General features: G+C 37.6%; 1 protein-coding gene across 5 annotated transcripts in view; it reads right to left on the bottom strand.

Moving 5' to 3' along the window:
* Positions 1-13,751, bottom strand: part of znf516.L (zinc finger protein 516 L homeolog) — a 93,587-nt gene that overhangs the window by 56,141 nt on the left and 23,695 nt on the right. For all 5 annotated transcript variants that reach the window (XM_018267846.2, XM_018267848.2, XM_018267845.2 and 2 more), the window contains one exon: positions 4,772-4,880. The gene's annotated coding sequence lies outside the window, so the exon portion shown is untranslated. The remainder of the gene's footprint in view (positions 1-4,771; positions 4,881-13,751) is intronic.

Genomic DNA, 13,751 nt, shown 5'->3' with positions numbered 1-13,751 from the left:
GGGCACCTGGGAAACTGACAATATGTCTAGCCCCATGAGAGATTTCAAAATTAAATTTAAAAAAATCTGTTTGCTCTTTTGAGAAATGGATTTCAGTGCAGAATTCTTCTGGAGCAACACTATTAACTGATGTTTTCCCATGACAGTATCGCATTAAGTTTTGGTCTCAACGCAGACTTAATTTGAGATAGAGGTTAAGAAACCCTACATTCGAATATGCTGCACAAGGAATCTTATTTATCAGCATCGTTGGTCCTCTATAAGCATGCTACATCCCACCCCAAATACAAGGTGTGCAATTATAATTACTGCAACAGAATTCCTAATTTAGCGTAATAAATTCCATTACCGAAGCAAAAATCTGAAAAATCCATCCAAGAGTTGCCGACTCAAACAGAAATTATATCTAGAACATAGAGACATAAATGTGTAGTACCAGTTATAGGCTGATAATGTTTTTAAACAGTTTCGTCCACTTAAGATGACTAGAAGTTTATAACTCGGGATGTCAAACTAGCCCCCACACTCAGCAGATAAAAGGACCCAGAGTTAACAGCTGCTAAAGGGCAGATATTTTGACACTGCATATTTATCATCCACATCTCTTAAAGGAAAACTATACCCCCAAAATGAACACTTAAGCAACAGATAGTTCATATCATATTAAGTGGAATATTAAAGAATCTTACCAAACTGGAATATATATTTAAGTAAATATTGTCCTTTAACATCTCTTGCCTTGAGCCACCATTTCGTGATGGTCTGTGTGCTGCCTCAGAGATCACCTGACCAGAAATACTTTAACTCTAACTGTAACAGGAAGAAGTGTTGAAGCAAAAGACACAACTCTGTCTGTTAATTGGCTCATGTGACCTAACATGTATGGTTTGTTGGTATGTTTGTGAGTACAGTGAATCCTACGATCCCAGGGGCGGCCCTTATTTTTTAAAATGGCAATTTTCTATTTATGATTACCCAATGGCACATACTACTAGAAAAGTATATTATTATGAAAATGGTTTATTTACATGAAGCAGGATTTTACATATGAGATGTTTTATGCAATATCTTTTTATAGAGACCTACATTGTTTGGGGGGTATAGTTTTCCTTTAAGGCTATGGGCACAAAGGCTGAAGCCTCTGGCTGTTGCCAGCCTGCATATTTTTGCAGGCTGAGAGAAGCAGATCTGCTCAGTGTCCCTGCTCCATTGATCTGAATTTGGTCAGCCTGTGTGCGAACACACGGCGAAGCTGAAGTTGAGGTCAGCCCGGAGATGACTCCTTTTGTTTACTTGGGCTGACCTCAACTTCAGCTCCACTGTGTGTGAGTGCGCACACAGGCTGATCAGATTCAAATAAATGGAGCAGGGATACCGAGCAGATCTGCTACTATCAGCCTACAAAATAACACAGGCTTACAACAGCCAGGCTGAGAGAAGCAGATATGCTCCATGTCCCTGTTCCATTGATTTGAACTCAAGGCTGAAGTCAACCCAAATATTGACCTCAGCTTCAGCTCTTCTGTGTGTGCGAGTGCACACAGGCTGACCAGATTCGAATCAATGGAGCAGGGGCACTGAGCAGAATCGCTTCTCTCAGGCTTTAAAAATATGCAGGCTGACAACAGCCTGTGTGCCCATAGCCTAAGGATCGCTATGCAATTGCTCTCAATACCAAGCCAGAGCCTTAGGGGGGAATGTAATTAAAAGTCGCAAGCATTATTTAAAATGGCATCTTTGCAAATGTTTAACACTACTTACATTGTATAATCAGTTGCTGCCACATATTACATTGCGCATCAGTGCTAAGCAAAGGTTTATCATTAACACCTGTTTTAGTGTTTCGTTAAATATTTTGCCGCTAAAAATACTTTGTGAAAATTAATTACATACACTGCGAAAGTTTGTTCGCAAACTTTGCGATAAAGCCGTTGAGGTCTTTAATAAATCAAGAAGGCTGCAAACTTTGCAAGCATCTTTGTGCAGGTTTTTTGCACTTATTACAATCCCTCATATGAATTCCTGTGCACGCGAAAGGAGGTGCCAACAGTTAACATGAGTCAGAGGAGACATCAGCAGTGGCATTCTAGGGCCTCCAAGTCCAAGACTAAGTTCTCTACTCCATAACTTCTAACTGCTCCAATTAGGGCAAGTAAGGCATTAGCTGTAATCAAATGAAGTAGTGGAGTGAAAGAGATAAGGAATGTCAAATAAAAGCCATATCCCTTTAGTAACGGAGTTACATTGCAATATATTAAGAGTTCATCTAACAGTATATACTCTGTAATTCAAAGAATAAATACCACTAGCACACTGTGTGCTTGATGTGATTTTTTTTTTTTGGTAGAAGTACACACACCCTACAATGCACAAACATCATAACGACATAGATTAGTCTAAGCAGCCTTATCGTAAATTATGACTATAAGTAACAATCACACATCTAGTTTCAGGAGGCAAGTATGCAAATGCATAGCACTCCACTTGTTTAGGCAGACAGTAATTGTTGTTATAGACCGCAGTAACTGAAGGTTCCATTTGGAATCAATGTTCTAAGGTAGGAATATGCCATTTAAAGGATATAACAAAAGAAAGGATAACGCCCTCCAAAAGTTTTTACATCCCCAAGAGTGCCCATTGAATACACAGATTCTTTTTTTAATAATATATATTTCTTAATATACATATTTCCTAATATGGCCTAAGTATTTTGATTCTGGATATTTGGTCCACTGTGTAGAAGTAAAAATTGTAGAAAATTGCAGAAATTTTAAAGTTTACAATATAAACACCAAAGCTTAAGGCCTTCATTTAAAAAAAATAAAAAAAATCCTCCACTATACGGCAAAATGGTATTCAGAACCCCCTTCTAAAGTGCATGTCTTCAACTTGAACTGGAAAAAATTCCCAACGGTCTCTGAATGCAACATCAGCATCCAGGTTTGTTGGAAATATGGGTTACGAATGGACAAGCAGATGCACACTAACTTAATATCAACATTGACGCATTAGCATGTAGCAGTCAAAGACAAGGCTGGGTTTGGTGGATGCCAGGAAAATATATAGGAGGATAAATGAGTTGTGGCTCTTTTTAGGGTATTGGGTCAATGGTCTACTTAAAGGAAAACTATAACCCCTGAACAGTGTAGGTTTCTACAAGAAGATATTGCATAAAACAGCTCATGTGTAAAACAAAACCCTGCCTCATGTAAGAAACCATTTTCATAATAATATACATTAGTATATTTAGTAGTATGTGCTTTCGGGTAATCAGAAATAGAAAATTGCATTTTAAAAAATAAGGGCCATCCTCTGGGATCGTATGATTCACGGGTCACACAAACAAACCAAACAAACCATACATATTAGGTAACATGAGCCAATTAACAAACAAAGTTCTGTCTTTTGCTTCACACTGTTTCCTGTTACAGTTAGGGGCAGATTTATCAAGGGTCGAAGTGAAAATTCGAAGTAAAAAAATTCAAATTTCGAGCTATTGTTTTTTTTTGTGCACTTCAACGAAGGAATAATCCAAATTGATTTGAAGAAATTTCGAAAATTCAAATATCTAAATTTATCATGTAATGTCTCTTTAAAACTTCAACCATTCGCCATCTAAAACATGCAGAATTGCTGTTTTAGCCTATGGGGGAGCTCCTAGATCCTATTTGGTGTCAATTGGTGGACTTGTAAAAATGTGTTTTTTTTTTAAATACATTTCGGTTGGTCTTTTTTTATTCGTATTTCGAAGTTATGGGAGTTCAAAAAAAACTCCCATTACTTCTAAATTCGACCCTTGACGAATCCGCCCCTTAGAGTTGTGGTATTTGTGGCCAGGTGACTTCTGATGCAGCACAGAGACCATCATGAAATGGTGTTTCAAGGCAAGAGATGTAAAAAGGGCAATTATTTACTTAAAATGTATATTCCAGTTTGGTAAGATTCTTTTATATGCCAATTAATATGATATAAACTGTTGCTTAAATATTCATTTTGGGGTAAAGTTTTCCTTTAAGGCAAATCTTAATATTTCAGCATAGTAATGCCATATTGCCCCCATGCACAAAGCAAGCTCCACAGAAATGTTAGTGGAAAATGTGTCTGGCCTGCATAAGGCCAACACCTCAACTGGACACTACCTAGAATGCCCACAGTAAACCAGGCCTAATCCTGTATTATCCTTGGCCACACATATTTAAACTTGTGTGTCAGAAGGAAAGCAAATCCCAACAACAATATGTCACAAATTAAGTGGAGGGCCTTCCCAGAAGAGCAGAGGCTTTAAGAGAACAACTTGATATCAATACTCTTGGGGGTCAATTAAGTGACCTGTTCAGTTATAGCAACCAGGTATAGCAGTTGAAAGAAAATAGCTCTCCTGAAAACTCCAAATAATCAAGGTAAAAGGCTTAAAACCCACCACAAAGTCCTGCCATAAAAAAGCTAAATGGTGTCAATAAACCCTCAATCAGCAGGCAGCATTTATTGGACAACTGGTTGAAAGAAAATCTCTCATTTGTCGGTATAAGTGAGGAGATATGGGCAAACCTTGAGCCTTTTATTACATATCACGGAGAGGGAACGAGATGCTAGACAGAAACATGTCCTGATACATTTAGTAATATAATGTATTTGGCAAATTAGGACAATTCAACAACAGCTGAAGGGCAGCAGAATTGACATACCTGCACTAAAGCATAATCATATACAGGCTGGCATTCCATCTAATTATGGCATAGTGTTTAACAGGCATTAGGACAAACCAACTGACCTTAGGTCTGAGCAGGCGTCATGATGATTTGTTTCTCCATTTCAAGCACACTACCCGGAAGTGTCAGCTGATCCAAAGCATGGATTAGCAAGGCTCCAAAGCTGGATTGCTGAAAAGACAAGAGTTGATATGTTTATGCCTAAGTTTCAGAAACAGAGCCTAATTTTAAAATACTAACAAAGAATATATTTTGGTTTTACAGTAAAAAAAAACAAAAAAAAATCCATACGGAGTTTATTTATTTTCCCATAGTGGTTACAAGCAAACCTCAGACACACTACGAATAATATATTAAACCCATCTAAAAATTACATTCTTTTCAGTAATGTCATTAGCTGCTTATGTGAACGCATCAAATTCCTATTTGGATTATGTTCCAAGTTATGTGCTTGTGGGAGCAACTGCCAACCATGTGTAATTACTCAAACTACCATTTAATATACATTCTTTCTCCACCCTTCCTGCATGCAACTTACGTGTATTGATAAAAGAAATAATGTCCTGCAACCTTCTCCCCCATGCTGTGCTGCTTGCACTCTCCAATGTAAAGAAGGTTCTTGTTATGCAGAAGTTAAGTTGATATTTTCAAGTGATACTGATGGCATTATAGATTCTTTAGTACAGTCATATGAAAAAGTTTGGGAACCCCCCTCGGCCTTCATAGTAATTTACTCCACTTTTAACAAAAAAGATAACAGTGGTATGTCTTTCTGTACTGGAGTACTGGGGTGTTTTATGAACAATATTTTTTAGTGAAGCAGTATTCAGTTGTATGAAATTAAATCAAATATGAAAAACTGGCTGTGCAAAAATGTGGGTACCCTTGTAATTTTGCTAATTTGAATGCATGTAACAGCTCAATACAGAGTACTGGCAACACCAAATTGACTGGATTAGCTCATTAAGCCTTGAACTTCATAGGCAGGTGTGTCCAATCATGAGAAAAGGTATTTAAGGTGGACAATTGCAAGTTGCGTTTCTGTTTGACTCTCCTCTGAAGAGCATGGGATCCTCAAAGCAACTCTCCGGGTGATGAGAAAGAAGACCCTTCTGCACTCACGCCACAAACAGAGTCGCTTGTTGTATGCAAAAGCTCATTTAGACATGCCACAATCATTTTGGAACAAAGAAGAACACTGCATTCCAAAATTAACACCTGCTACCTACTGTCAAATTTGGTGGAGGTTCCACCATGCTGTTAAAGTCAGGGTTGGATGAAATCAACCCAATATCGACAAATTCTTCAGGATAATATATATTTGTAGCCTTACAGAGCATTTGTTGTTTACATGGGGTCAGTGACCCCCATTTGAAAGCTGGAGAGTCAGAAGAAGGCAAACAATTAAAAAATGATAAATAAATAATGAAGACCACTTGAAAGGTTGCTTAGAATTGGCCATTTTTTAACATGCAAGTTAACTTGAAGGTGAACCACCCCTTTCCATAGTTACATAGCTTGCATCTCATGCAGGGCAGTATAAACAAATAATTAACAGAAATGAATGTACAGGACAGGCCTCTTCAATGCAAGAAACAAAGAGCTCATTTTGAAATCTCTCCAAAACCTATAAAACAATCCCTAAAGGAGTCCAGACAATGTATCATTTTGCCTTACACAAGTGTGCACAGAACTGTTCAACAGTTCATGTTCTGTATTGTTATTAAACAGAGTAACACTGAAATGAACATTATGTTCTGGCAGTTATGCTGAAGCGTTCCTCGTCTGACACCTTACATATTTCATACTTTGTGTGCCACTTTCAGAAAAAGATCCTTGAAATGTGTTAACCAGGATCTCTGCCAATTCAAACAAAATGGTCTCCGATATCTTCTTTGTTATAGTAAGAAACACAGCTTACCAATACAGTTACAGGCACATTTAAGTGTCGAATTTTCGAATTGGTGCAAGTTTTTTAAAACTCTCAAACTCCCATAAATTCAAAATGCGACCAATGTAATGTATTAATAAAATCTAATTTGCTCAGCTCGGACCAATTGAATCGACCCGAAAACTTGAATCAAATTCGAAAAACTCTATTTGAATTAAAAAAAAAAAAAAAAAAAAAAAAAAAACTCGATTCAAGTTTTTTTCTCCCATTGAGTTATACAGTAATTTGGCAGGTTTTAGGTGGTAAATAGTCAAATTTGAGTTCTTAAAGGGCCAGAGTATGATAACTCTCAAAATTCCAATTAAAACTCAAATCGAGTTTGCATAATTCACAACTTGAATTTGAGAGTTTTGACCAAAAAAAAATAGAATTTTCACTTCGACCCTTAATAAATCTGCCCCTTAGTGTACATGCAGCAGAAGACTGTAGGATGCTGGGAGTTGTAGTCCGAGAGCCACCAGATTGGTATTCCAGAATGAAACAAACGAATACTACTTACCTTCTGTTGCTAGGGATGTACTACATTCCAGCACTGCCTAACAGGCCTGACTAGAAAAACAAGAGGCCCTTTTTTTCTACAGGGGCTATGCCAACAACGATCAAACAGTTTTTTTTATGATACAGAAACTGGGAGAGATTATTTTTCATTGTTTAACAAAGCAAGATTTTTATCATAGCGTGGTTAGTTACACGTACAACTATGCTGCCCAATAACTTATAATCCATAATCATTTCCCACAGGACTTCCTTGCCACTAGTAAAAGAAATGTGAATATGATGACACGCACTGCAAAACTATGTGATCAAGTAACAACGCATACGCTACCTATTTGCAAATGCTTAAAGCCACACATGACCAATGTATTTTAAATTCCCAGCTCTTCTACGCTACAACATCACCAGCCTGCATGGTTTATACATGCAGATATTAAACCTCTCACCCTATGTCCAAAATGGTCTGCTAAGGCCAAAGGCAAGCTGCTGCAAGAACCCTGGTACAATAAGCGCTCTCTCCAGAAAAGGATGTGTTTAATCAACATCAACCATTTTTAATGAAAAATGCTCCCGATTTATTATGCAAAGAAGCAAGGCTGGAGCAGGAAACGCTACCAATACAGAACCATACCTCCCAACTGTCCCTTTTTCTGAGGGACAGTCCCTCTTTTGACAGCTCAACCCGCAGTCCCTCATTTGTACTGGAAAGTCCCTCTTTTCTCTGCACTGAACAGCCAGAAAAAGAAACAAAGTTTCTCACTTAATTGGCTTTTAGCAGAGAGCCCAGAACAGCTAACAGGTGCAAATAAGATACTTTGTAACAATTTTGAGACACAAAAACACAGTTTAGATAAGGAGAAATATTTTCAAACTTTCATAACCTGCCAAATTTTGTAAAACAAACATGGTAATTAGGGGGTGTGGCCACAGAAAGGGTGTGGTCAAAAAATTGCTGCGCTACGCTCAGGAAAAAAATTTTTGTCCCTCTTTTTACTTCCAAAATGTTGGGAGGTATGCAGAACACCTTACATTCCTTTTTATGGACCATGCCTACCAAATATATTTAAAGCATCAAGACATCTCATAATGATATAAACTGAATATATTTTGGAGACAAACTGCTCAGCATTATCTTTAACAAGCTGCAGTTGTTCAGTCTATGAAATCCTCCATGAGAGAATGATAATTCCCTCCATTTCAGGCATCTGTAACGAACAAGGAATGAAATACTCCATGCTTTCCCATTCTGCATGTGCACAGTTAAAATATAAAACATCATCCATATGTTTTTAGAATTGATTGGTTCCTTTATAATTATTGCTCTTCAGTAAAATAACCCCTGGAGGGGCAAACTGCAGCCGCCATGCATGAAGAACGTCTCTTCAATGCAGAACAAGCAAATATACAGAGCATAGGGAAACCCTGACCTGCACATTACTACTATGGGGTGTATTTATCATGCTGTGTAAAAAGAGTGGAGTGAAGCATTACCGGCGAGTAACCAGATTTCAACAGTTAGAAAACAAAAGCAGAGATCCGATTGGTTGCTATGAGCAATATCGCCGGTAATGTTTCACTCCACTTTTTACACAGCATGATAAATAGACCCCTATGTGTATTTTAGACACATAGGACAGTACAGGTATAGGATCCGTTACCTGGAAACTCGTTATCCAGAAAGCTCCGAATTAGAAACGGCCATCTCCCCATGACTCCATTATAATCTAATAATTCAGATCTTAAAAAATGTCCTGTTTCCTTGAAACAGTACCTTGTATTTATTCCCAACTAAGATATAATTAATCCTTATTGGATGCAAAACAATCCTATTGGGTTTAATTAATGTTTACTTGATGTTTTAGTAGACTTAAAGGAACAGTAACACCAAAAAAATCTAAGTGTTGTAAAGTAATGAAAATATCATGTACTGTTGCACTGCACTGCTAAAACTGATATATTTGCTTCAGAAACACTACTGTAGTTCATATAAATAAGCTGCTGTGTAGCAATGGTGGTAATTGAAAAAAGGCAATATGGCAGAGGATAAATAGTGGATAACATTATGTTCTACAGAGCTTATCTGCTATCTGCTGTGTAACTGGAGCCTTTTCTTCTTTGAATGGCTGCCCCCATGGCTACACAGAAGTTTATTTATATAAACTATAGTAGTATTTCTGAAGCAAACAGCAGTTTTACCAGTGCAGGGCAACACTGCAATATATTTGTATTACTTTAAAAAACTTGCAAAAAAGCTTTTTTGATGTTACTGTTCCTTTAAGGTATAGAGATCCAAATTACAGAAAGATCCTTTATCCGAAAAACCCGAGGTCCTGAGCAGTTTGGATAAAAGGGTCCATACCTGTGTTGTCTATGGCAGGGTTATTGTCTGGATTTTGTAGCCACAACAAGTAGTCCCATGTGTCATAGCCCTAAAGCTGGCCATAGACTCAAAGATCCGATCGTTTGGCGACATCGCCAAACGAGCGGATCTTTCCCCGATATGCCACTAACGACATGGCTATATCGGGGGGTAATTCGAATGTTCGGCCAAGGGGCTCAGACAGGTCGGTCAGGTTAAAATCAAATCTTCCAGATCAATATCGTGGCCAGATATCGATCGGGAAGACCCGTCAGAAGCCCCCATACACGGGCAGATAAGCTGTCAAATTGGTCTAAAGTCTAAGCGATTGCTATCGGCAGCTTTATCTGCCCGTGTATGGCCACCTTAAGACTCCTACTTGGCACAAATATTGACAGATTGCTGCAGATGCCTACATAGGATAGAACCTACTCTTCGTCCTTCAATGCTATTTCTAGCATTCCCTGCATAACAGATAGGTTCCTAATGTACATGAGTTAAAAAAACCAGGTATGACCACAATTAAGATTTTAAGTAGGTGATCCCATTTGTTTCCAAAGCAAGCAGGAAAAACGTGTACATGTGCTGTAATAACTGGAATGGCCGGCCTATTGTACCTCCTTTATCAATCAGTATGTTTGATGTATACAACCAACTATAGTATAGTTGGTGCAGATTATGACGACACATGATATTAATGTATTCTTTTAACACAAAGCTGGTTAACCATTACATAGGCTTGGTAAGGCTAAATCATACTAGAAACTATAAGGGGCATATTTATTATGCTGTGTAAAACTAATGCCTTGTAAATTATTGCATGGTGTGTGTAATTTACACCATGGAAACGGTGCTTTCCAGGGCCAGAACTAGGGGTAGGCAGAGAAGGCACATGCCTAAGCTGGGGGTGCCAGGCACGTACCTGCTCTGTAGCCTACCCCTTGTCCTGTCCTGTCCCGTCTCCCGACTATGTGTGTATGTGTGTATGTGTGTATGTGTGTGCCTAGGGTGCCTGGCCGGTCTGGCGTGGCTCTGTTGTTTCAGGGAAGGAGGTTTATTAAATTCTGATGCAAGTAGCACTGGTTTCTGAGCTGCCATGTACTAAATATCTGTATTAATTACTAATCAGCCTTATATTGTGACATTTATATTCTGTATATACAGTATATTGTGAGTGAATCCCTAAGCTCAGTAAGTGACAGCAGCACAGAGTGTATGCATTGAATAACCAGAAAAGAAGATGGGGAGCTACTGGGGCATCTTTGGAGACACAGATCTTTACTGCCAAAGGACCGTGGTTGCCTTGGGCTGGTACAGAACCCCAAAACACAATTTTAGCCTACTACTTTAGTTAAAAGGGGTGTTCACCTTTATGTTAACTTTTAGTATGATATTATAAGACATAGTTACATAGTTAAATTGGGTTGAAAAAAGACAAGGTCCATCAAGTTCAAACCCTCCAAATGAAAACCCAGCATCAATACACACACCCCTCCCTACTTTTAATTAAATTCTATATACCCATACCTATACTAATACTAACTATAGAGCTTAGTATCACAATAGCCTTTGATATTATGTCTGTCCAAAAAATCATCCAAGCCATTCTTAAAGGCATTAACTGAATCAGCCATCACAACATCACCCGGCAGTGCATTCCACAACCTCACTGTCCTGACTGTGAAGAACCACCTACGTTGCTTCAAATGAAAGTTCTTTTCTTCTAGTCTAAAGGGGTGGCCTCTGGTACGGTGATCCCCTTTATGGGTAAAAAGGTCCCCTGCTATTTGTCTATAATGTCCTCTAATGTACTTGTAAAGTGTAATCATGTCCCCTCGCAAGCGTCTTTTTTCCAGCGAAAACAACCCCCAACCCAAGACAGTTTGCAATTGGTTTATATTTTTTATTATTTGTAGTTTTTGAGTTATTTATCTTTTTATTCAGTAGCTCTCCAGATTGCAATTTCAAGAGTCTGGTTGCTGGGGTCCAAATTCCCTTTGTAAACATGCACTGATTTGAATAAGAGACTGAAATATGAATAGCAGAGGCTTGAATAGAAAGATGAGGAATAAAAATCAGAAATAACAAATGTGTAGCCTTACAGAGCATTTGTTTTATAGATGGGGTCAGTGACTCGCATTTGAAAGCTGGAAAGATTCCGAATAAAAAAGAAACTGATTAAAAAACTATAAAAAAAAAAACAATGAAAACCTATTGAAAAAAGTACTTAGAATTGTCCTTTCTATAACATACTAAAAGTTAACTTGAAGGTGAACTACCCCTTTAAACTTTAGTTCTTCTTCAAATGTATGGCCGGTCAGTTTTATATTATATTATTAATTACACAGCACTATTGTATATGCAGCACTGCACATTAAAATATATGTGTGTGTGTGTGCTCATACGTAACTCTGGTCAGGAAAAAAACACAAATACAATATAAATGTAACGATACTGCATAAAGAGTAAAGGTGATTTAATACAATCTAGTGGACTTTCATTAGATTTGAATTTTGTTGGCAGTGCAAAATCATGTTTTTCTTTAAAATCAGTTCTCACACATTAGTGATAGCCCTAAACAGTGGAGCCTGAAAATGCCTGCCTTTGCAAAAAGCTTTATCTCTTTCAGTGTCTAAGTAAACCCATTATACCTTAAGTCTGCTGAAGTCAGCACTGCCATATCATTACCTGGACGCAGTAACCCTTTCAGCACCAGAGTAGCACGTATATTAACTTATCAGCAGTTCTATGACATGGCCGAGGGGAGGTATTGAATGCCTGGCAAATTACGTACACTTTTTAAATCAACATCTTGAGTAGGGAGTTAATTTACTGCACTTCCAATGAGGATGGCCTTTAAGCACATTTAGATTGCAGTTATTGATCAGTATTTATCAGAAGGATAGCCATAATAACCTTAAAACATTTACAACTTTTCATGATTACTCGTTTTGATTTGTGTAGTCAGAATACACAGACTTTCATAAATAAGTGATTAATGCACAGCCCCTTTTCGGCCAGATATATTTTAACAAAGACAATGCAGCATGAAAATTGGATCTTGTGATATTTTTCATTACTTTTAATTAAAAATCTAATTTTAAAGGGACAATATATATATATATTTATTTACATTTTCTCTTTGTACTGTAATTCTTGCCGGTTTCCTAAATATTATGAAACTAGTGCTTTAGGCAGTTTGTGTATAACAATAGTGAAGCCCACGCATTATCCTTTGACTGTTTGAGCTTGTTCAAGACCAACAGGATATCCTTAGAAGGAAAATGTCTCTGTTGAGCAAAACATAAAGAAGAATGGTTAATAGACACTAGTTTCCTATATGGGTAGAGGAAGTCACATGCAGAACTGACAGGTTTCCTTTTCAAATCAGTATTGATAAAAGAGACCATTCCTACTGCATGGCTACCAAAGCCTGGATGTAAATGCCTACCATGCAATGGAGACATTAATTATATACAAGAGTACATGTATAAAGTCAATCGCAGTGATATGCAATACAATTATTGCTTAATAGGGCATCCTGAACTGTGTCATTGCACACTTACTTTGATAGAAAGGTGTATTTGCATGCATTTCTCAATGTTCTAATGTTTGTCTCAACAAAAGCCAGTGCTTTGAAAATCCAAAACACACAGACAAGTTTAGACAAACACAACAGCTGTTGACTATTATGACAATTAAAGAACAAATTCTTTGAATAAGTTTAGCGGTCAACGGGAATTAGAATACTCCTAATAGATCTGATCATCCAACGAAACCCCCATTTTAACATCACAATTTTTATGCGCAAGGCATTTGAGGCTATTTTGCTGCAAAAGATATTAACACAGATACACAAAGTCTTTACAGGGGGACTGGTGTTGCTGGTGAAAATTATCAGCAACAGCATTGCTGGTATAGAGAATTCTATTGCACTTTATGGCTACCGTCACAGTAGCATCAGTTAATAGTGCTGCTCCGGCAGAATTCTGCACTGAAATCAGTGTAAACAGTGTAATTTAGAAATAAAAACAACATCATAAAAATCATGACAGAATCCCTTTAATGATGCATCCTACTGAAAGCTAAACGCTGGTCTCACCTTTAATGATACATTTACATGAAAACGTTCAAATTATGTAGTCCTTGAACAGCTGTTAAACCACTTGACAAACTCCAAAAGAAATTCTTTATAGAAAATAAGTTTAGTTATTGAGAATTTTAGACTAGATAGATG

This window comes from Xenopus laevis, chromosome 6L, assembly GCF_017654675.1.
Source record: "Xenopus laevis strain J_2021 chromosome 6L, Xenopus_laevis_v10.1, whole genome shotgun sequence".
NCBI classification, from domain to species: Eukaryota; Metazoa; Chordata; class Amphibia; order Anura; family Pipidae; genus Xenopus; species Xenopus laevis.
Note: the sequence above shows the minus strand (reverse complement) of the source record. Positions and strands in the feature narration are given on the sequence as shown.